This window comes from Cryptomeria japonica, chromosome 11 (assembly GCF_030272615.1).
Source record: "Cryptomeria japonica chromosome 11, Sugi_1.0, whole genome shotgun sequence".
In the NCBI taxonomy this organism is placed as follows: domain Eukaryota; kingdom Viridiplantae; phylum Streptophyta; class Pinopsida; order Cupressales; family Cupressaceae; genus Cryptomeria; species Cryptomeria japonica.
The window spans coordinates 494,134,433-494,157,292 of record NC_081415.1 but is presented as its reverse complement, the minus strand read 5'-3'; the positions used below and the strand labels follow the sequence as shown (position 1 = coordinate 494,157,292).

At 35.4% G+C, this 22,860-nt stretch overlaps 1 long non-coding RNA gene across 1 annotated transcript; it reads left to right on the top strand.

Annotated features, from left to right (window-relative positions):
- Positions 1-247: 247 nt before the first annotated feature.
- Positions 248-20,498, top strand: LOC131068249 (uncharacterized). Its single transcript, XR_009111960.1, has 3 exons — positions 248-321; positions 429-493; positions 20,297-20,498. It is a non-coding gene; the product is annotated as an uncharacterized LOC131068249 (long non-coding RNA).
- The last annotated feature ends 2,362 nt before the right edge of the window (positions 20,499-22,860 follow it).

Below are 22,860 nucleotides of genomic sequence, written 5' to 3'. Positions count from 1 at the left end.
CTGTTGAAAGAATGTTCGAAACTAACTCCGTTACAGAGAATGTTCAAAACTAACCAACCAACCTACTGTTGAAAGAATGTTCGAAAATCGAAACTAACTACCTAACCTATAACGGTTAAAAAAAAATCAAACGAAACCTACAACGGTAATGAAAATTCAAATGGCATGGAGCGGGGAAAAGCATATGAAGTTAACAATAAAACCCTATTTGTCACATCAATACAGATACATTCTTTCTTTTGTTTTTCTTTTCTGTGGATGCTATGTTTTTCTAGCATCCGAATGAGAGCAGAATTCTTCTTCCAAAATTCTCTCTTACAGGTAATTTTTTCTTAGGTTTTTCATTTTTCTTGTAAGAATTTGTCTGTAGTGTGCACATTGGTCCGTCTATTCATGATTTTTATTTGTTTTTACATTTTGGATGGTAGAAAATGAAGAGACAAACCAGAGGATAAAAAATAGCAACCGAATGAGAGCATAATTCTTCTTCCAGGTAATTCTTTGTAGAGATTATCTTTATTATTATTTTTAACAATTTGTTAGTAGCAGCAGATGAAGAGGCAGAGTAGAGGATTGTTTACCCTCCATTGATCAATACCCTACGATTACTAATAGATAGCTAAAAATGGCATGAAAATTTTTGCATTAATTTTAGCTATCATGGATTCAATTCTTTGCATTAATTTTAGCTATCATGGCATTGTTCTCCATTGAATTCACGAGGCCAAAATAGCCAATAAATGAAACCCTAATCACTTTCTATTTTCCACATCTGGAAACTACTTCAAAATTGCATTAAAACCATGGATAACAATAGCAGCTACAGTCCCTGCCTAATGCAAAATATTGGCAAAAATGTATCATTTTTGGCCTATGTATTTAGTAGAGGTATTCCATTTAATTGTAGTGCTTTGAGGCTAGGGAGTGGTTTCCTTGCTGGTGGCAGTTATGTTTTGACTGCTGACATGTGTTCATCCTTTTGTTGGGTCACAGTCTTTCTCACAGGCTGTTACACTTCATTTCCTAGCCTTGCTACATCTATTAGAAACTGAATGCTGCAGTAAAGACCATAATATTCTTGCATGCAGGCGCCTTAGACTAGATCATCGGTAATATTTTTCCTGCAATCTTGATAGGATTATCTATTTTAAGCCATGAAACATGACTGATTGATAGCATCCTATTCTTGTCTAAGCCTGTTTTTAGGCTGGCTGGGACCTTTCCATATTTGAAACCAATTTTCCTATAAAACAAACACTTAAGGATGGGTAAAGTAGCTTGGAGTGAATAGAAAAATAATGAAAAATCTTTTTCCTTAGTTGAGGACTGGGAGATTAGAGGATATAAAAGGATGTAGCATTCGTAAGGCTGCTGTAAAGGCCTATTGCCATGTAAAGTGAGATTGAGAAGATTATGAGAAGATTACAACCTATGGCTTCATTTCAAGGAAGTACGGTTGATTGTTTGAGGTCAAGAAGAAGACTGCAAATCCCTGTTACCAGACTGCATTCCTATGAGGAAAGTAGGTTTTCTAAGATTTAATTAATAAAGAAAATTGTTTTCTATTATTGTTTCTGAATGTGTGTTTTACCCCATGGCTGTGTGTGTGCATTTTGGCTACTAGGATTAGCTACATTTCGATCTCCAACTGCATCAAAAACTGTCAATTTACAATCATAGGCAAGTTTTCCTAAATTGGTGGCAGCTAACTAGTTAATCCATCCCTCCATTAGTGGAGTTAACTAATAGGCACAGAAGACTCAGCCACTGCTTAACTAGATAAGACGAATATTTAGCTGCTGCTCAACTAAAGGACAAAAGACTCAGACACCTTATTCTTAAAGTTAAAATGCAACATACATTTCTAACTAAAAACTGAAAGTCTACCAGCTTTCTAATCCTATGTTGACATTCCATTCAATAAATAGTTGTGGATTGAAAAAGTGGACATAACAAATTCTCCTTCCTGAATTTGCTTATCCTTAAGCAAACAAAGCTACATGATCTACGATGTTAACCAATTCCCAAGCAACATCCTACAAAACTCTGCACTGTGCCTCTTGGTGTTCAGATTCTATATTGGATGCATCTATGGGAGCCATATGTCTTTTCCATTCCCAGTGTGAATTTGTAAATCAACACTATCTATGCTATATGATTGTAAATCAACACTATCTATGCTATATGATTGTCCTGCTGGAATTTATTCCAGAACCAAAAATATTGTTGTGAAGCTGTGGTTGCGCCATAAGTACAATCTTTCCTTTATCTCATTCAACATTCCCTATGAGTTTGAGCACAATTTTTAGGGAAAAATTTGCAAATTCTCGACAAGTTTTCATTTCAGTTTAAGTTGCACTTATTTCCACTCAATGCTTGAATGGAGAGCTCCTAAACCTGCGCTAAGACCGAAACCCCAAATTGCTTAAGAAATGCTATTAATCACAAAGCAACAACCCATCTTACATAATTACGGTAAGAGCAATGCACTCTACAATAAGAGTACAGCTAATCTCATAGAAAGACTATTTCTCTGCTAATCTGCAAACAACTGTTTAAAGGTGATTAATGTAAGAACATAAGTTACAATGATTTACTCCTCAAAACTAACTAGTTCAAGAATATAATAAAATGTGGAATCACAGACAATCTGTTAAACTACCCGAAGTGCAGCACAACAACTGCTATGTCAAACTTGTATCCAAAATGTGGAAGCACATACAAGGCTAACTAATTTGCTAACTAATATGCTTAGTAAAAGCTGAAAGTACAGAATGGAGTCAGGATAGCGTTTGCAAGTCCATTCCAATCAATTGTAGGTGCTAGGCTAACTAATTTGCTAACTAATATGCTTAGTAAAAGCTGAAAGTACAGAATGGAGTCAGGATAGCGTTTGCAAGTCCATTCCAATCAATTGTAGGTGCTATCATACCAGAATGCATGTTGAAAAAGCTTTCAAGCAAATGCAACTGGGAGGTGTAAGGCCAAACTCCACAACTTTTGCCAATGTTAATAATACTTAGTAAAACCAGAATAGTACTTCCATGTAGTCGCAACTGCCCTGGTAATTATAAACATGTATCCAAAATGTGGAAGCATAGAAAATGCTTTGTCTAATAGGGGTCTAGCTCTGCACTAGTAAAACCAGAACAATACTTCCATGCAGTCGCAACTGTCGTGGTAATTATAAACTTGTATCCAAAATGTGGAAAAATAGCAAATGCTTTGTCTAATACCACCACTCCGTCGAGAGGCACACTGCACATACCTCAGCAATAGGCACGTCTAGCAGAAAATGCAAAATGTTGAAGCATAGCCAACACGTGCATTGTTCAATATGCAGGATGTAGAAGCACAACAACGACACGTGCACTGTTTAAAATCTAAAATGTGGAAGCAAAGGCTACGCATGTAAAGTGTTTCCGAGGTAGCAACTAATTGCAAAAATAGTTAGGCGAAAACATTAGTCTCCACGCTAATAATCCCCAAGTAGTGAAAAGATATTTGATATTTGATCGTACCTTTCTAGGTGTTAGAAGCTTATTTGGCATGGACTATTATGGTGAGCTGGTATGTAATCAGTCTATGAAATTAGGGCATTGAGGATCAGGGTTGAGGATTAACTATTCCCTCTTAAGGTATGCAAGGCTTTAGATTAATAGGGATTAAGGATTATGGCACACCAAGAAACAACTATTGAATGAGGGAAGTTTGACAAAAGAAGGGCACTCGAGAAAGAGATGTTAAGCATATACTTCAATGTGATCTTCACATAGATTATCCTTAATTGTTTGCCCTCGAATACATAGGAATCCCGCATAATCAATGTTGGACTGAATATAGAACTGTTCATCTCAATAGCAAATCAGGTAATGATAGTGGTGGCAGTGGATGCCTCTTACAAAATGCATACACCATAATGATTGGTCTAGGTCAAACTACAGATGTTATCCTGCTTGCAAACCGACCTGTGGGAAAATACTACATCGTTGCCCAAGCACATGCAAGTGCACAGGGGGTTCCCTTCGATAACACCACAACAACAACCATTTATTGAGTACGAAACTCTAGATCCCTAAACCTTTTTCAAATCTCCTACAATGCCTAATCTCCTAGCTTTTAACGATACAACAACTGCAACCAAATTTTCATGTGGGCTAAGAAGCCTAGCCTCTCTAGACCACCCTGTCAATGTTCCACAAAAAAATGATGAAAATCTCTTCTTCACGATAGACATGGGATTGCTCAACTGCCCACCTTCTCAAACTTGTGGAGGCCCCAATGATACCAGATTTGTAGAAAGTTTCAACAACATTTCATTTGGTCCCCCACAGATAGTGTCCCTATTACAAGCTCACTATTATGGCCTCTATGGAGAATTTTCTCAAAGGACTTCCTAGATAACCCACGTGTATAGTTCGATTATACTGCACAGGACGTGAGCAGGTCCCAGTGAAAGACACTAAAGTTAAACTTCTCATCCTATTCATCTCCATGGATATGATTTTTACATTGTGGGAGAAGGGTCTAGGAACTATAACCCTGTTTTTTAACCTCTGCTCTTTAACTCAATCACACTGCATTGCAATTCTTTATTCGATCCCCTCTCATTCATCAACTTTGTTATTATTAAGACATCATCCCAACTCCTAGTGTAATGTCCCCAACTTGTGATTACCTGATTTTTTCCCTTAAATTAGTAATAACACAATATAATTTATCATTTTTTTAATATATAAGAGTAACTTCATCTAGTCATTCAATAAACTTAGGAATAGACAAATAAATACAATCACGTAATGATAGTGGTGGCAGTGGATGCCTCTTACAAAATACATAAGCCATAATGATTGGTCCAAGTCAAACTACAAATGTTATCCTGCTTGCAAACCAGCTTGTGGGAAAATACTACATCGTTGCCCAAGCACATGCAAGTGCACAGGGGGTTCCCTTCAATAACACCACAACAACAACAATCATTTATTGAGTACAAAACTCTAGATCCCTAAACCTTCTTCAAATCTCCTACAATGCCTAATCTCCCAGCTTTTAATGATACAACAACTACAACCAAATTTTCTTGTGGGCTAAGAAGCATGGCCTCTCTAGACCACCCTGTCAATGTTCCTCAAAAAAATGATGAAAACCTCTTCTTCACGATAGACATGGGATTGCTCAACTGCCCACCTTCTCAAACTTGTGGAGGCCCCAATGATACCAGATTTGCAACAAGTTTCAACAACATTTCATTTGTTCCCCCACGGACAATGTCCCTATTACAAGCTCACTATTATGGTCTCTATGGAGAATTTTCTCCAAGGACTTCCCAGATAACCCACTTGTACAATTCGATTATACTACACAGAATGTGAGCAGGTCCCAGTGAAAGACACTAAAGTTAAACTTCTTAAATATAATACTATAGTGCAGGTAATTCTCCAGGGTCCAAATATCTTTGTAGGCGAGAACCATCCTATTCATCTCCATGAATATGATTTTTACATTGTGGGAGAAGGGTTTGGAACTATAACCCTCTATTTTAACCTCTGCTCTTTAACTCAATCACATTGCATTGCAATTCTTTATTCAATCCCCTCTCATTCATCAATTTTGTTATTATTAAGACATCATCCCAACTCCTAGTGTAATGTCCCCAACTTGTGATTACCTAATTTTTTTCCCTAAATTAGTAATAACACAATATAGTTTATCATTTTTTTAATATATAAGAGTAACTTCATCTAGTCATTCAATAAAATTAGGAATAGACAAATAAATGCATGGATTAATAGTAAATATATTACATAGAATGATAAACATGTCTTTCTATTCATATTCAATCATACTTTAGTTTGGTAGGAAATCCTTGCGAGGGCGCCTGTAAACTATTCAACCCAACTAAGCCAAGAGCACGCAACATCCCACTATGACAATTCACCTCTTGGCCCACAAGAGGTAGGAGCGTCCCACTATGACAATTCCATTCCTTGGGGTGGCCTACTTAGCTTGGGAGAACCGGTAAACTGCAATTCCTTAACGTACTTCCTCCATTCATTCCTTTGATTGATTACAAAATAAGACACACACACACACACCCACCCACCCACACATATATAGATATATGTATACATATATACATATGTGTATATGTATACATACAACATATATATACATATATACATATGTGTATATGTATACATACAACATATATATACATATATAGATATGTATATATATATATATCTATATATACATATATATAGATATGTATATATGTGTGTGTGTGTGTGTGTGTGTGTGTGTGTGTGTGTGTGTGTGTGTGTGTGTAGATATACATATATACATATATACTTTATATGTATACATATAAAGTACATATAAATCTTGCTAACATCATTTTCATAAAACCATAAAAGCTACTATATATATACTTGGTAATTACCTACTATATAAATTACCACTGTTGCCTAAAATCATTAGTTTTTATTATAATTGTGGTTGCAGTGGCAGACAGTTAATAAAGTTCTGAATTTATCTAATCGATGGTGGTCAATCTTTACTAATGAGAATCAGTGACTACCTTTCCAGTCTTAATTTGACCAACGTGTTTTTTTAAGCCTTTGATGCCTTTTCTTTTGTCATTGTTTTTTCCCTTAAGTAGAGCCCAATGGTTGTCTTAAAAGACACATCCCTTGCCTATGGTGGATTCTCTTCCCAAAGTTTGTGCCTCAACCAGCGATTCATTAATTATTTTAGTTAGTATTTATTATTTATTACAATTAGTAGTTTTCATTATTAGTAATAATTCTGATTTGATTTATTGTTAATTATAAATTGTTTATCTATTGTTTATTAATACATATAAGTAATATATATGTAATATAATTAAGGAAAATAAATAGATAATGATAGGCTCTGAAATATCTTTATATATTGATTGATTATTTTAAAGATTCATATCTATTTTTAATTTGAATAAATCGATACATCAATATATTTAAATACAATTTACTGTAAAATGTGGATCTTAGATGCTCCTTGTTGGGTTATTTGTAAGGATGTTGAGTCTTTACTAAATTGGTTCCTCTAAGAAGCTTCATTTGTTTATTGTACCTTTCTCTTTAGATTAGATGTTTTTGAGATCTCCTTTATTGTACCTTGCTTTCTTATTTGATTTTTGTTTTGTTTTTTCATTTGCCGAAGTCCCCTTCCTTCCTTTGCTTGCTCCTTCTTGACCCCAACTTGGCAATAAGTAAGACCAAGGTAAGGCAGATTGGGGTTGGGATAGGTTGTGGGAATACTTATAGAGGAAAAAAAAAAAAACTAAGCCCCCTTTAGCTCACATCCATTTTCTAAGCTCCTTCCTTCCTTTGCCTAATCCTCTTTCCTGTGGAATAAGTAAGACCAAGGTAAGGCGGATTGGGGCGGAGTTAGGTTGCGGGAATACTTCTAGAATAAAACAAAAAAACTAAGCCACCTTTAGGTCACATCTTTTGCCTAAGCTCCTTCCTTCCTTTGCCTAAGCTCCTTCCTTTGCCTAAGCTCCTTCCTGACCCCAACTTGGCAATAAGTAAGACCAAGGTAAGGCGGATTGGGGTTGGGTTAGGTTGTGAGAATATCTCTAGAAGAAAACAAAAAACCTAAGCCCCATTTAGCTCACATCTTTTGGCTCCTTCTTTTATTTTCTTAAGCCCCCTTCTTATGCCTAAGCTCCTTCCTGACCCCAACTTGGCAATATGTAAGACCAAGGTAAGGCGGATTGGGGTTGGGTCAGGTTGCAGGAATACCTTTAAAGTTTTATATCTATTTTTAATTTGAATAAATCGATACATCAATATATTTAAATATAATTTATTATAAAATGTGGCTATTAGATGCTCCTTGTAGGGTAATTTGTAAGGATGTTGAGTCTTGCTAAATTGGTTCCTCCAAGAAGCCCTTCCTCTTTTGATTGGATGTTTTTGAGATCTCCTTTATCATACCTTGCTTTCTTATTTGGTTTTTTTTTTGCTTCTTTTGCCTATGCCCCCTTCTTTTTTTTGCCTAAGCTCCTTCTTGACCCCAACTTGGCAATAAGTAAGACCAAGGTAAGGTAGATTGGGGCTGGGTTAGGTTACGGGGATACCTTTAGAGGAAAACAAAAAAAACTAAACCCCCTTTAGCCCACATCCTTTTCCTAAGCTCTTACCTTCCTTTGCCTAAGACCCCTTCCTTTGCCTAAGCTTCTTCTCGACCCCAACTTGGCAATAAGTAAGACCAAGGTAAGGCAGATTGAAGCTGGGTTAGGTTGCAGGAATACCTTTAGAGAAAAATAAAAAACCGAAGCCCCCTTTATCCCACATCCTTTTCCTAAGCTCGTTCCTTCCTTTGCCTAAACCCCCTTCATTTGCCTAAGCTCCTTCCTGACCCCAACTTGGCAATATGTAAGACGGATTAGGGTTGGGTTAGGTTGCGGGAATACTTTCCTTTATCATTAGTAGTGTAAGAACCTTATCTCAAACACTAAAAAGAATATACAGTGATATAAAACATGATTTTTTTTGTTATGACATTTTAGCATATTGTTTTGGCTTTTGTGACATATTACTATGTGAACATGGGATGTATGCATGAGTTAACCACTGTGTACCAATGATGTGTGTATAAGCTACCTTGTTCTAGTTTAGACCAATTTTTGCTAGTTGTAAGGAGGTGTTGGAAGTTAGGATCCACTAAATTAAATTGTGGAAATATGTTGTATTTTGAAAGGCTGCCTTTGTTATGACAACTAGTATGTTATGTTTGTCTTGTCAACATAGCTAACAATGAATCTAGAAGGATGAAACCTACTATGTAGTGTGGGATGTATTGACATTCATATTTCTAGTTGGGATGTATTAGTGAACCAAGTAATGAGACGATGCATGCAATAAGGTTGCATCCACTTCCTATTGGTAATTGAGCACTATGTGTGAGTTAAGCACTATGTGTACATGTGTAATAATGGTCTCACTATGACATGTCACTATTTAATTCATTTCTAGTGATATGTCATCATAGAAAAAAAATGAACTATGAAGATGATGGGACACTTGGTTTTTTTTTGTTATGACATTTTAGCATAGTGTTTTGGCTTTTGTGGCATATTACTATGTGAACATGGGATGTATGCATGAGTTAACCGCTATGTGTACCAATGATGTGTGTATGAGCTACCTTGTTCTAGTTTAGACCAATTTTTGCTAGTTGTAAGGAGGTGTTGGAAGTTAGGATCCATTAAATTAAATTGTGGAAATATGTTGTATTTTGAAAGGCTACCTTTGTTATGACAACTAGTATGTGATGTTTGTAATATCAACATAGCTAACAACGAATCTAGAAGTATGAAACCTACTATGTAATGTGGGATGTATTGACATTCGTATTTCTAGTTGGGATGTGTTTGAAGGGTAAGTACTAGTGAACCAAGTAATGAGACGAATCATGCAATAAGGTTGCATCCACTAGACGAATCATGCAATAAGGTTGCATCCACTAGACGAATCATGCAATAAGGTTGCATCCACCTCCTATGGACAACTGAGCACTATGTGTGAGTTAATCACTATGTGTACATGTGTAATAATGGCCTCACTATGACATGTCACTATTTCATTCATTTCTAGTGATATTTCATCATAGAAAAAAATGAACTATGAAGATGATGGGACCCTTGGTTTAGTATATTTGTTGAACTGAGATTTCTCTTTCTAGTTGGGATGCACTTAAGGGCTTTTTTTTAGTGAACTTGGTAAAGTAGACTCATATAGGTACACAATCTAAAGTAGGCTTTTGGATCTAGTAGAAACTTGGATATTAGATTGTGAAGGAGACATTCTTTGGCTAATAAATAGAAAATTTCAACTCATTCTCATTAGATATATTTGGCTCTACAAACTTTTTAAATAGTGTTATCATGGAATTCAACAAAAGCTAAGGAATAATTTAAGCATTAGGTTTCTTGAAGATTTAATGATAGATAGGTGGTATGAAAGATAACTTTTAACTCTCCCATGGATTGACTATTACATCACACTTCTTTCAAGTTGTGGGGAAGTTAAACTCTTCCATTATCTATATACACATCATTAGAAAAACTGTGTAACTCACAACTATTTGTAATGGTTGAAGAAAAGATGAAGCATACATACAATAAAAGTTGAAGACAAGAGTGTAAATAAAGTAGTTCTAGAAGTGATAGATTATACCTTGTGACTCTCTAAGTAGGATGATTATACTCAATTATGTCAAGTAGTAAAATTTGGTTGGATGTCGTTCATCTTTGAGTGTCCCATAAAATGTTTATTTCTTCAACACAATACATTGAGCATGCTCTCCTAATTCTTCATTTATCTTCTTAAATTTTAGTCAAATGTTCATTTGACCCACTTACATAGTTTGTGTCAATTACTTTCAAATCAATAGCCAAGTCCTATGAATTAAAGTTGTATGAAGTCATATTTGAAGCAAACTAATAGAGCTATGACTCACAAAGAAAGAAGAGAAGTGGATAATAGTGTAGGTGGGAGATTATGACTCACATGTTCAACACCTTTTAGATAAAGCTTAGTTGTAGATTATTTGGATAAAAATAGTGATTGTGTTGAAAGATATTATTAAGGGCAAGAAGTAGACGCTACTATAGTTGGACTAGTGGAACTCAACTTTGAGGAGGAAGTCTCCATGGAGGATATGTTTGTAAGAGCCATGTTAGAACTTGCATCTCCCAACTTATTTAGGGATCTTGAATTCAAAAGAGCTAATAAATTAGATCATGTGCTTTTAATTTGAGTCAATCTAAGACCCCCAAAGAATCATATAGATGAGCACAAGGTTAAGACATACCACATTGCGGTTGGACTTTGTGCAAAATGAACGCAATACAATAGATAAGAGAAATATTACGAATTTAGACCACATGATCAATCAACTAAAACAAATCCATACCATAGAAATACACACTATATTATTTAAGAAATTCTAAAATCAAAGGAAGTCTCTAAGTATATCAATATTTATTTTCTATTCATTCAAAATAAAATATACCACATTCTATACAATGGGAGAAGTGCTCGTAGAGGAGTTTTCATAGAAACAAAAAAGCGTGGAAATAAATGGTAGAAGAAAAAAAGGTTAAACATGGTAATGGAAGACAAGCTTATGTATATAAAGAAGTTATGTGCTAAACATGGTGATGGAAGAGGCCAATTAGGACCAACTCAACATGTGAATCAAATTGTGCATGAATTGGGTTGCATTTAATGATAAACAACATTTTTTGTTTGTATTGTCAAAATCATTTCATCAAACATGAACTTAGGATTTTGATAAAGGGATTCTTATGCAAGCAAACAATTTTTGTACAACTAATAAGTCAAATCATCTTAGTCTTCGGATCTATATATTATGACCAAAGCTATAAAAGGACATTCTACAATATTTTATTTTATATTATCTTGATAACATTGAAAAAAAATACTCGGTATTCCTTTTTGAATCTTGAGTTAAATAGCAAAGTATTGAATGTATAAATCTTCATGTCAATTTAGCGAATATTTTTATTTGAAATAAATAAAATACTGAGTTAATTTACAATGGTATGTTTTCTTCAAAGCCATAGAGGACAAGGAAGTTGTGTAGGAAGGGGCTTTAGAAGAATGTTTATTTCAATGAGACAATTTTATCTAGAGAGAAGAGATAAAAAAATCTGATATTTTTAATGATTCGCCTGTAGGTCTGATATTTTCAATATTACATAGAAAGGTTGTGAAACTTAAATCCCTAATATGCCACAAAAGTACAATATATCTCGTAATGTCTAGAATACCAAATGTCGCAAGTCATCTCCAAGTATCGAATGCTTCTTGAAGTATGTTGACCAAGATGAAGTCCGAACCAAAACATCATGAAAGTTGTACACATTTACATAGCAGTCCATAGTCTGCCTCACTTCATAGATGCCCAAATCAACATCCATTCACATCATTCAGATACTGCACAACCACGGAACCCTGCAATTATAATACCTCACATACCAACTTTTTATCATTATGAAAACATCTGCATAACCATGTACAATATTATCCTGTACCCATGTCCTCCAAAATTATTTTTCTAAAGATTGGAAAAGAATCGAGATCACAATTCAGACCCATCATATTAAGTTCTACCTTGGAACTTCCCATATTTGCCAAATGATCTGCAACCCGATTTCCTTCTCTATGCACATGTGAAATAGTAAAATTTACAAATGTATCAATGAGTGCCCATGCTTGTTAAAGCAAATATCTTATCTGCCAATTGTCAATATTTCTCTTTATGTAAGCATTGATAATAATAGCTAAGTCACCTTCGATGTGAATAGAAGAGATGTTCAATTTTTTAATAGGTAGAATGCCTTCAAGAAAAGCATATGCCTCTGCGTAGTTGTTAGTACCCAGTGGAATGGAAACAGATTTCAAAGCAAAAACACACCATGTATGGTCCCTAATGCATACTCCTACTCCTACATCACCCAGGTTCCCTTTGGAGGAGCCATCAAAATTCAATTTAAAATGTGTTGAATTTTGAGGACATCGTTTCACTTTATTTTTGGCAATTTTACTAATCCTCACTCTCGGAAAGCAAGGTGATACCCTTCCAGCAATTAATAACTTGACCATCCCAAGAAGTAAATTCAATACTTGGATTGAACTGATTTGAAACATGAGCATTAACCAGTTTTGATACTGATTTTTCAATGTAATTGAAAACATTAGAAAGAGGAGATGTATGTTTTCTAAAAATACGCTTATTTCTTTCCCACTAGATTGACCATACTACTGTGGATGGGATCACTTTCCAAATGCATGCAAAAAGAGAGGATGAGTATAAGACTGGCCAGGACTAGAACAAATCCCATACATTATTTGGAAGAGGGATGCTAAAGGAAAGTTTAGCAAGCACAAACATCCAACAATTATGAGCAAAATCACATTGGAGGAGATGATCTAACGTTTCATTATGCTTACCACAAAGTACACAGGCAAATGGAGGTGCAATGTTCAATTTATCAAGTCTCTCACTGGTAAGTATTCTTGTGTAGAGCAAGCCAAGCAAACATCCCTGCCTTGGGAAGAATATTGTTGTTCCAACAGAAGTTATAAGCTCTTTGTGAATAGGATTGAACCGACATCTGATGAATTGCCTTATACCCTTCCTTGATAGAGTACTTTCCGTTCTTCGTAGGGCACCATATCAATTTGTCTGAACCATTAGAGATAAAAATGATGCGGTTCTTGAGAATCAAAGAAAATTTTACCTTTTGAGCTGAGGAGATTGGGAGTGAAGCTGGATTCTTCCAAATGACACGATTTGAAGGCTTCTCAAGATCATCTATGTAATCATAAAGGTAAGATCCCCATTGAGTAATAAATATGGGGATTGCATTTACTAGAGATTCCTCAAGATTAAGGGGGGGAGACCACTCCATGAATCATTCCAGAAGTTGACATCTTTGCCATTATGTACTTGCCAAGATAAATATCTAGTAATCACATGCCTAGAAGCCATCATGAAGTTCCAAACTGCAAAGCCTGATGGAGGATCAAGGATAGTAAAAATATGTGATGGGGTAGGAGTATCTAAATACTTTGCTTGCATAATTTGACACCACAAAGTATGTGGTTTTACATAAATATTCCAAACCAACTTTCCCCCAAAGGCCTTGTTCCTTTTTGTAATATCGTGTAGACCAACCCCGCTTGTAGATTTACTTGTAGTCATTTTGTTGAGAGATACAAGCGGGATCTTTTTATCTTCTGAAAGATTACCTTTCCAAATGAAATTTCGAATATTTTTCTCGATATGGGAAACAATAGATTTCAGGGCTTGAAGGACTGAAATGTAGTAGTTTGGGATTGTAGCCAAAACTGTTTTGATAAGTAGGATTCTGCCTGACAGAGATAACAGTCTAGCTTTCCACGCAGAAATTCTTCTTTTTAATTTGTCAATCACAGAATTCCAAAAAGAGGGTTTCCCTACTCCCATAAAGAAAGGGATGCCCAAGTACAAAGATGGAAGAGAATCCACTGGAAATCCCAATGTCTGGATAATGTTGTTAGACACCTTTTCAGAATTATTAAATATGAATAGTTTAGATTTTGAGCACTGATTTTTTGCCTAGATCTGAAAGTATATATGTCCAACATTTTCTTAATATGCCTTGTTTCTTGAATGTTGGAACAACCAAATAGAAGTGTATCATCTGCAAATAAAGTGTGGGTGGTGGAAATTGAAGTATTAGGGATGCATACCCCCTTCCAAAGACCCAGAGTCAGTTGTTTATTGACCAATCTGCTAAAATCTTCTGTCATGATAATGAAGAGAAAAGGTGATAGTGGGTCACCTTGTCTAACTCCTTGAGTGGCTAAAAAGAAACCAGAAGGATTACCATTAATAATAACTGAGAAACGTGCACCAAAGAGACAATTTTTGATCCATTTGCACCACTTATCCGAAAAACAAACTTTTTATGTACTCTCAAAAGAAAAGAGCAACATACTTTATCATATGCTTTCAAGATGTCTAATTTAGCTATGAAAGCAGGGGACTGTGAAGAGTTAATTGAGTGCAAAGCTTCATGGGCCACAAACGCACCTTTTGATGTTTCCCTACCAGGAACAAAACCTCCTTGTTGAGGAGATATTACTTTAGGTATCAAGGATTTTAACCAGAGATAAATAGCTTTTGTGAAGATCTTGTAAACTGTATTACACAAGGAGATAGGCCTAAAGTCTGCAAAAGATTGAGGGTTGTTGGATTTGGGAATAAGAGCAAGATGGGCTAAATTGAAGTTCTTGAGTATAAAATCTTTTTGTCTTGACTCCTCCAAAGCCATTAAAAGATCAAAACTTAAAACGTCCCAACACTTTTGAAAGAATAGCATGGTGAAACCGTCAGGACCTGGAGACTTGTCAGGAGCCATCGAAACTACCACCTCTTGAAGTTCAACAACAGAGAAAGGTTGCATCAAATAATCATTATCGCGCTGTGAAATCAAACAAGGGATGGAATCTAGCAATACCTTGACACTAGACTCCTCACGAACAAAAGGAGGATAAAGAGCAAGAAGATTTTTAAAGAAGAGTTCACCCTCTTCCCTAATTTCTTGTTCATTACTTAATTTTATCCCCGAAGAAGAGGCATTTATAGAAAAGATAGTAGATGTAGCTTGCTTAATCTTTGCAGATGCCTAAAAGAACTTAGTATTTTTATCTCCATCTTTTAGCCATAGCTCCCTTGATTTTTGTCTCCAATACTCCTCCTCTCTAGAGCACAATTATTCCTAGTATCTTTGTAAATGCTTCTACCTTGAGAAGGTTTCAGGGTTAATCCCATTAGAAAAGATAAGTTCATTGATGTCCTTTAATTCCTTCTCTACATTTGATTTCTCCGCAAAGATGTTTTTGAATACTTCCCTATTCCAGACTTTGATATTTACTTTTACAAACTACATTTTCATATAAAGTTAAAATATTTTGTTCCCCCTATAGAAGGGGGCACTTACCCACCATTGACAAAGCAGAGCATGAAAGGGTGGGTGCCAAAACCACATTCTTTCAAATTTAAAAGAAGGTCTATGATGAAAAGCTTCATGTTTATCCAAGCATAATGAAATAGGGAAATGGTCAGATCCAGAGAACGATAGAATATTAGAGCTGAAAGTATATTCTGAAGGATCCATTCATATGAAGTGAAAACATGTCCAATCTGCTTTCTATTTGAAGGGAAGTTATCTGGTTTGTCCATGTAAATTGACCACTAGAAGGTGAAATGTCAAAAAGGGCGTTATCAGACACAAAAGATCTAAAGTCATCAATCACCTTAGAAGCAGTAGGGTTGCCTCCCTGTTTCTCATCCTGAGACAAAATGGTATTAAAATCACCTCCTAAGATGATTTTTTGAGCTCCCTGCTAATGGATTTGATAAGATAAGGTATTCCAAAGAGCATGTTTCTCATGGGGAGCTGTTGGACCATACATATTAAAGAGAAGAAAGGATAAATCAAAAATTTTAATAAGAATAAGATGCCAATTTGTCCCTTGGTTTAAGGTTTTTGCTTTGATTGTCCTGGGATTCCACAATGTCAGAATACCACTAGAAGCCCCTACTGCAGGAACATGTATGACATCATTTTATTGTTTCTTGCAATAAAATGATGTCTTCTTGGGAGGAATCCAGCTGCTGCTTGATCTGTCCCCTCTTGTCAGAGGCATTTAAACCTTTGACATTCCAATATATGGTTGGGGTGAAAACTTGTCTACAATTGTAGACTGGATACCAGCTGCGATCTCTTCTTGGATTTTAACAATCTTGGGCTTCTGACCTCTTTTTTTAGGTGTTTTACTTAACAAAGGAGATGAAGAGACTGATTGAGCAAGAGAAAGATGTTGAGAAAAATCAAAGTCAATCTGTGTGGGAGGTTGAAAAGGCTGATATGAATTATATTCAGCCACAAGGTGATCAGCATGACTAAACTCCAAAATGGGTGGTGAAGTATTAAGAGCAAGAGGCATAGCATCAACATAAGGGACATCCTGAATTTTTGGGAATTCCTCGAGAGCAATTTCATCAATCAAGTTTGATGCAATAGAGATAAGGATATCATGTGCCATTAATTCGATATTTGGAGCATTCAGTAAGGGTCCAACAGTGGGAAGATTGCGCACATGAAAAGGTTGGCAATTAAACATCAAGCTATGAATCAAATTATCCTTTGCATTCTGTGAAATAGAGATTTTCTGGTCTTGAGAATTTGTGGGTCCCACAGAAGTTAAACTCAGAAAAGAAGAAGTGACTTGCCTAAAGAGAGAGGAAGCAAATATGTTCTTGTACAACCAATCGATCAGGATTGGAGAGCAGTGGATCTTAAAAGATAGTTTCTTGTATCTACCCACAATTTTTTGCAAAGAATATGAACCAGAGATAAGAACTTGGTATTGAGGAGAATTCTTCTAATTGGAGGGCCTTGTTATTTTTTATTTTGGAAGTAAAATGTATGTCATACAACCCAAAAAGAATTGAGAAGGAATCATAGAAAGAGGAGGATTTGCCTGTAACTGAACACCCTGGAAAGATCTTGCAATATTATCAACATTCTTCAGAGGTACGGGACTCTCTGATAAGTCAGCTACATTTTCTGTCCCACTTGGTGTAGAAGAAGGAGATGCAATAGACTGATAAAATGAGCATTTATGAAAATCAATCACAAAATCCTTGCAAACCCTGACTGCATCAATACCCGATCCTTGACACTGTGAATTAAAATCTCTGGCACCCTATATGCAAATGACTTGATTCCATTTCCCTATGGAGGAAGTCATTAAAATAGACTTGGGAAGTGGCTTTGTGAGGTTTAGCAATAGGCATACACTGACGGTTAAATGGGCAAGTTCATATGGGATAAGGTCATGCTTGATAAAAATACCCATTTGATTAGCCAAAATTTCCACAATATCTGGATCTCGATACTCAAGTGGGAGCCCTGGGAGAGAAATCCAAAAAGGCATGAAAAGGGGGGAACTGAATCCAGACTAAAATTTGGAACCCACACCAAAGTGATAATACCAACCCCCTTACAAAACCACCCCTTATATCTATGCACACAATTTCTATGTTCTTTGGAATAAAAAATGGCAATAAAAAAGAGAGATTGCTTATCCATCAAAAAAATATCCTTCAAGCCCAGCCAATTCTGTTTAGCCCAAAATGAAAGTTGCATAAAGGAAATAGTAGAATGTAGTTTACCAATGAGGGTTGTGGCATGTAACAGATCTATTTGAGGCTGAATGAGATGGTCTGGCAAAATGATCTTATACACACCCTCTGATTTGCCTGATTCTCCAGTATTAGCAACATTCTTGACCTTTGGCGAGACTGGAGCACGACTACCATCTTTAGCTAAATCATTTGAGAGTTGCCCACTACCTACTACATCCGAATTTTGTGCTAGTGAATCAGGAAGAGATGTGCAAGGGGTTTTCTTTCTCCAATTTTGTGTAACCTCTTTTGGTTTGAAGGGCGCTCCTTGGCGCAGGTTGTTTATTGGAAGATTGTTTGGGGTTGAAAAAAATTTGGGGTTTATCAACTAGATATTGTTTGGCCATGTCACATATGCTAGAAGATTACCAGGACTAGCCTACGACTTGGATAGAGAACAGAGTGACTGTGGTGATGTCCCCTCACAAATGTCAAAAGGGGCCTGTGGTATTTGATCTAGTCGGCGATCAAAATGATGTCGCAGAAATATTCTTTCTCTCCCCTTACCCTGCAACCTGCCTATAAACAATTGGCCTCCACCAAAAGAACACCTATCCTCTGATATAATGTCGTGTAACTGCCACGAAACCTGCCTAACTCCCACAGTTCCAAGCCCTAGCAACCCTGGTTGCATGGCTCGTCATATCACTCAGGGTTACTCAATCCGTCTAGATGTAAATAGTTGCTGCCGCCCACCCACCGTTTGGCCACTGTTTGGCTTGTTACCTCATGACTAGGGTTGCATACAAAACAATTCGACCCTGCTGGTCTCGCTTAGGGCATGCGATGTTTGCAGGGAAATCTCGCCTAGAGCCTACAATGGTTGCATGCAATGGTTACATGCGTTGGTTGCAAGGCATGCGATGTTTGCAGGGTATACGATGGTTGCAGCTCCTGCTACCGCCCAACCTACAGCTCTCGTCATTGACTTCTGCCACCCACCCTGCAACTGTCGTCGTCGCCCCTGTTGGCCTCATCACCTCGCGCTTAGGGCGTGCGATGGTTGTCGCCCTCCCTGCTGCTCCCACCGTTGACTTTGATTGGTCATATATTGGAATTGTAGTTTTATTAATTGTCATCAGTACATTTGTTGGTAAAAATTGACATTAGTTTGACTATCATTAAATAATTTAATTCTTCAATTTGACATCCATATGACAATCATCACCATAAATCTATTTATTTAAATTTGATGCCCATTTGATTGTCACCTCAAAAAAGAGTTTGAATTTGACATGTGTTCGAACGTCATTTCTAACTTCAGTGAATTAAACTTGACTAGCATTTAGCATGTCAAGTACAAATCAATTAATTAAATTTGATGTTCTTTTGACAGTCACACAAACATTAGAAGTTAAATTTGACGTATGTTTGACTGTTAGCGTACACATTTGAAGGTTAAATTTGACATGAATTAACCTATCATGAAAAGAATTAATTGGGTCTAAATTTGATGTTTGTTTAGTTGTCATCAACTAGTACTATATGATAAATTTGATGCTCATTATACAATCACAAGTAGCAATATGAGAAGTTAGATAAGACGTTCAGTCGACCATCATTTTAAAGATTTACATTTAAAAAGACTTCTTTTAAGTCGTCCATTTAAACAAATTGAAATGGAGTTACCTTCAAATTTTGTACTCTAAAATTTAGATAGAAAGTAACAGTTATTACCATTTGTATTTTTGTTGGCCATTAAAATACCAATTATTTTTATTTAAGCTCTTATAGTCAATGCTACATGGAAGCAAATAATGTAGAAATTTATGAGTCTATTCGATGGACTTGTGCAACCGATCATTTTACTTTTCGACAAACAATTTGCATCCTTCATGTTCAGTATGGAAGTGCCCCATTAACATATGCTCAATAAAATATTATTTGTTAGTACCTCATTTTAGCTATTTTCTTGCATTGGTAACTCGGGCAATAAAAAAGTAGACAACTTTGCTAATGTTTGGTGACTTGATGATTTTCAAGTTTTTTTGTTATTTAAAAAAAAGTTTTGCAGCTAAAAACTAATATACAAATAAAAAATAGATGTCCATTCTTAACTTTTGCAAAATTAATGTTGGAAAGAAAATATATGATAATGCTTGTGATTTCAACGTCTAGTTGTAAGTTCCTTGTCAAGAATTCTATCTGTTGTTTTGTATAATGTTGTTTAGGTTCATTTGTTTCACTATTAAATATTTTTTTAAGTTTTCAGCTGTAATCTTGGCTAGATTTTATATAATGATCTCTCTTTGCAAGTTTTTAACATGTAATTTGCATTCTTTCAAAAAATAAATAAATAAAATTAGGGTATTGTCATGTTGTAAGTTAATATTTCATAAAATTTAATTCATGTAGTTGAGAATAAGTAATTTTATGCAATGTTTACAAAATATTCCACATAACATAATTTTGAGTGTTCATTGATATTATTTTGTAATGTGGGTTTCTATACTTTTCATCTTGCTAATCTTGCTATTAGAGTCCATGGTGGCAAATATATTGGATGGAAGTAATGTGGGGATTAGTAGCATTTTAAAGGAAGAGAAATGTATCATTTTTTCACTTAGCTTACATAAATTGTATGGAAGATTGTTGGTTGTTATTTATTTTTTGAATGTTGAAATCTATTTTTAATCCATTGAAGATATTGCCATTTATTAATTTTGGCATGAATTGTGACATATATTTATTTAAAGGCTATTCTCCTTTGCATTGACCAAAATGTTGGACTATTATTTTTGGGAGCTAAAAGTAAATTGAATTTATTACAAATCTACTAAACAACACATATTGAAAGTATTGATAATGTGGTGTTGATTTCATAATTTAAATGTAAATTATTTGTTGATAAAAGGATAATACAGACTTTGCAATGATTGTTTATAACATATTAGAAAGGCATTTTAAATTACAAATTAACATTAAGCATTGAACTTTTACATTTAATAGTGTCAAAAAATACAAATGTGTGGGTGGGCATAAGTAGTATTAAATGGGACATTTGAAAGGGGTTATATTGAAAAGAGTTGTGAGAAAGCACTTTCTCTAAATTTTGTTGAAAAATAAACAAAATCTTTACATTATTTTTGGAAAGTGTTGTCATGTGAATTGAAGTAGATGCTACAACTCTTTCTTAATGAAGGAATCTAAATCCAACAAAGGTATTAAAAATAATGGATATGGAGCCCATATTTGAATATTAGTAAAGTTAAAAGTTTTATTTCTTGAGACGCAATTTATATCTAGTTTATTTCAATCTTGTAATATTTACATTACAATGGGTTTCACAAGGAGTATACAAAAAGGGAATTAAAAAAGGTCTAATGTATATTTTTTATTTAATTTAAATGGTAAATATGTATTATTTAGACAAAAAAAGTTAAGAATAATTACAATTAGAAGCTGAGTTGGTAATCAAAGTACGTGAGGGAGCTAGGTTTATATAGATCTCAAGTTCAACCCTCTATTAGTCTTTTTATTGAAGTATACATCGTCTTAAACAAGACTGTAAGTCAAAGTCATTTGTTGGGAGAAGAAATATCTTAAGTGAAGTGATAAAATAGGATTGTAAATGCACTTACGTATGAATAGGTCCTAATATGTCATGCCCCACTATGAGGCCCAGAGGACTAAAACAAAATAGACAATGAAAAAGTGAATAATTTTTTTTATATAGATTACATTACACATGCATAGTGATTCATATAACAAGATGAATAATGGTACACATATAACAACTAGCAACCATCCTCAAGGCCCCATAATGATGCAACACAAGGTTGAACATCATCCATAGACCCAACAAAGAACTGTTATACAAATAACAACATTGATCATTACATAGGTACAAGATACATATCACATTTTTTAAGAATATACATATGATCATCAAATACATTACAATGAATCATCAAATACATTACAATAGATCCTCAAGATACAAATCTCCAAGAGTCCCATGATGGGATGAATACATGAATTTGGTACAATAATAACAATCTTCAATCTTTTCATGAGCCTCCTCGAACATGCTGCGGAAAGAGCCAAACCCAATGGGTGCGAATAACGCTCCACCCAACCATGTGGTACCATAAGGTCCACCCCCTATGCTAGGAGGTAGTAGCCAAACCCACAAAGAGGAAGAAAACATACAAGGGTACCATCATGACTTGCAAAATAAAAAAACAAAACTATACTCACAAGAGGTTCGCAATAGAATCCACAATACAGAAAACACATGAAGCTTACAAAATAATCAACAAGACATAATACACATGAGACTCACAATAGTAACATCAGAGGGGTCACAAATGTTAAACCACTTACTTCCAAAGGGTCAAAACAATCCATAGGAGAAAACATAAGTTACTGCTAGGCAGCAATAAGGAAGAGTGTCATCACTAGGTTGTCATGAGTTACCCTGGTAGGTCTTCAGTAGGTCACAACCCTGGTGACCTCTCCCGACCTTTGACCCCCATACAAACACTAGTAGACCACACCAACCTTTCATGCAGACAAGATTGGTGTAAGTCATCCCAGACCCTTCTTTACTAACCCCAAAGCTATATGAGTGTTTGAGGACAAAAGAGACAACAAAGAATTATCTTTATTAATGTGAACTAACTACCCACCCAAATTCATTAATTAATATTATCACTTGATTACAAAAATCTCATTGAGTTACCCTGGCAACCACTTTGGGTTTTGGCCGCCAATGAAAGCCACTCCCCAAGATTGCACCTAGGAATCCAAGAAACACCACAGATCAACTGGAAATCTCTGGATGGTGACTCAACAAAATACCATAGCAAGGCTTGACCCTCTTTCTAGAATAAGATAACATACAGGGAGAATCCAAGGTAGGCTAGGAAACACCATCTAGCTTCCAAAACATACATGACTTGAACAAATTTCATCAAGAAGAGAAGCATGACTTAATCAAATAATGAATTCCATAAACTCCCTTACTAAGCCTCTGGAAAGCTAACACTTATAACCACACATCTGAGTATCCCCATAATGCAAGACAAGAACTACAAACAA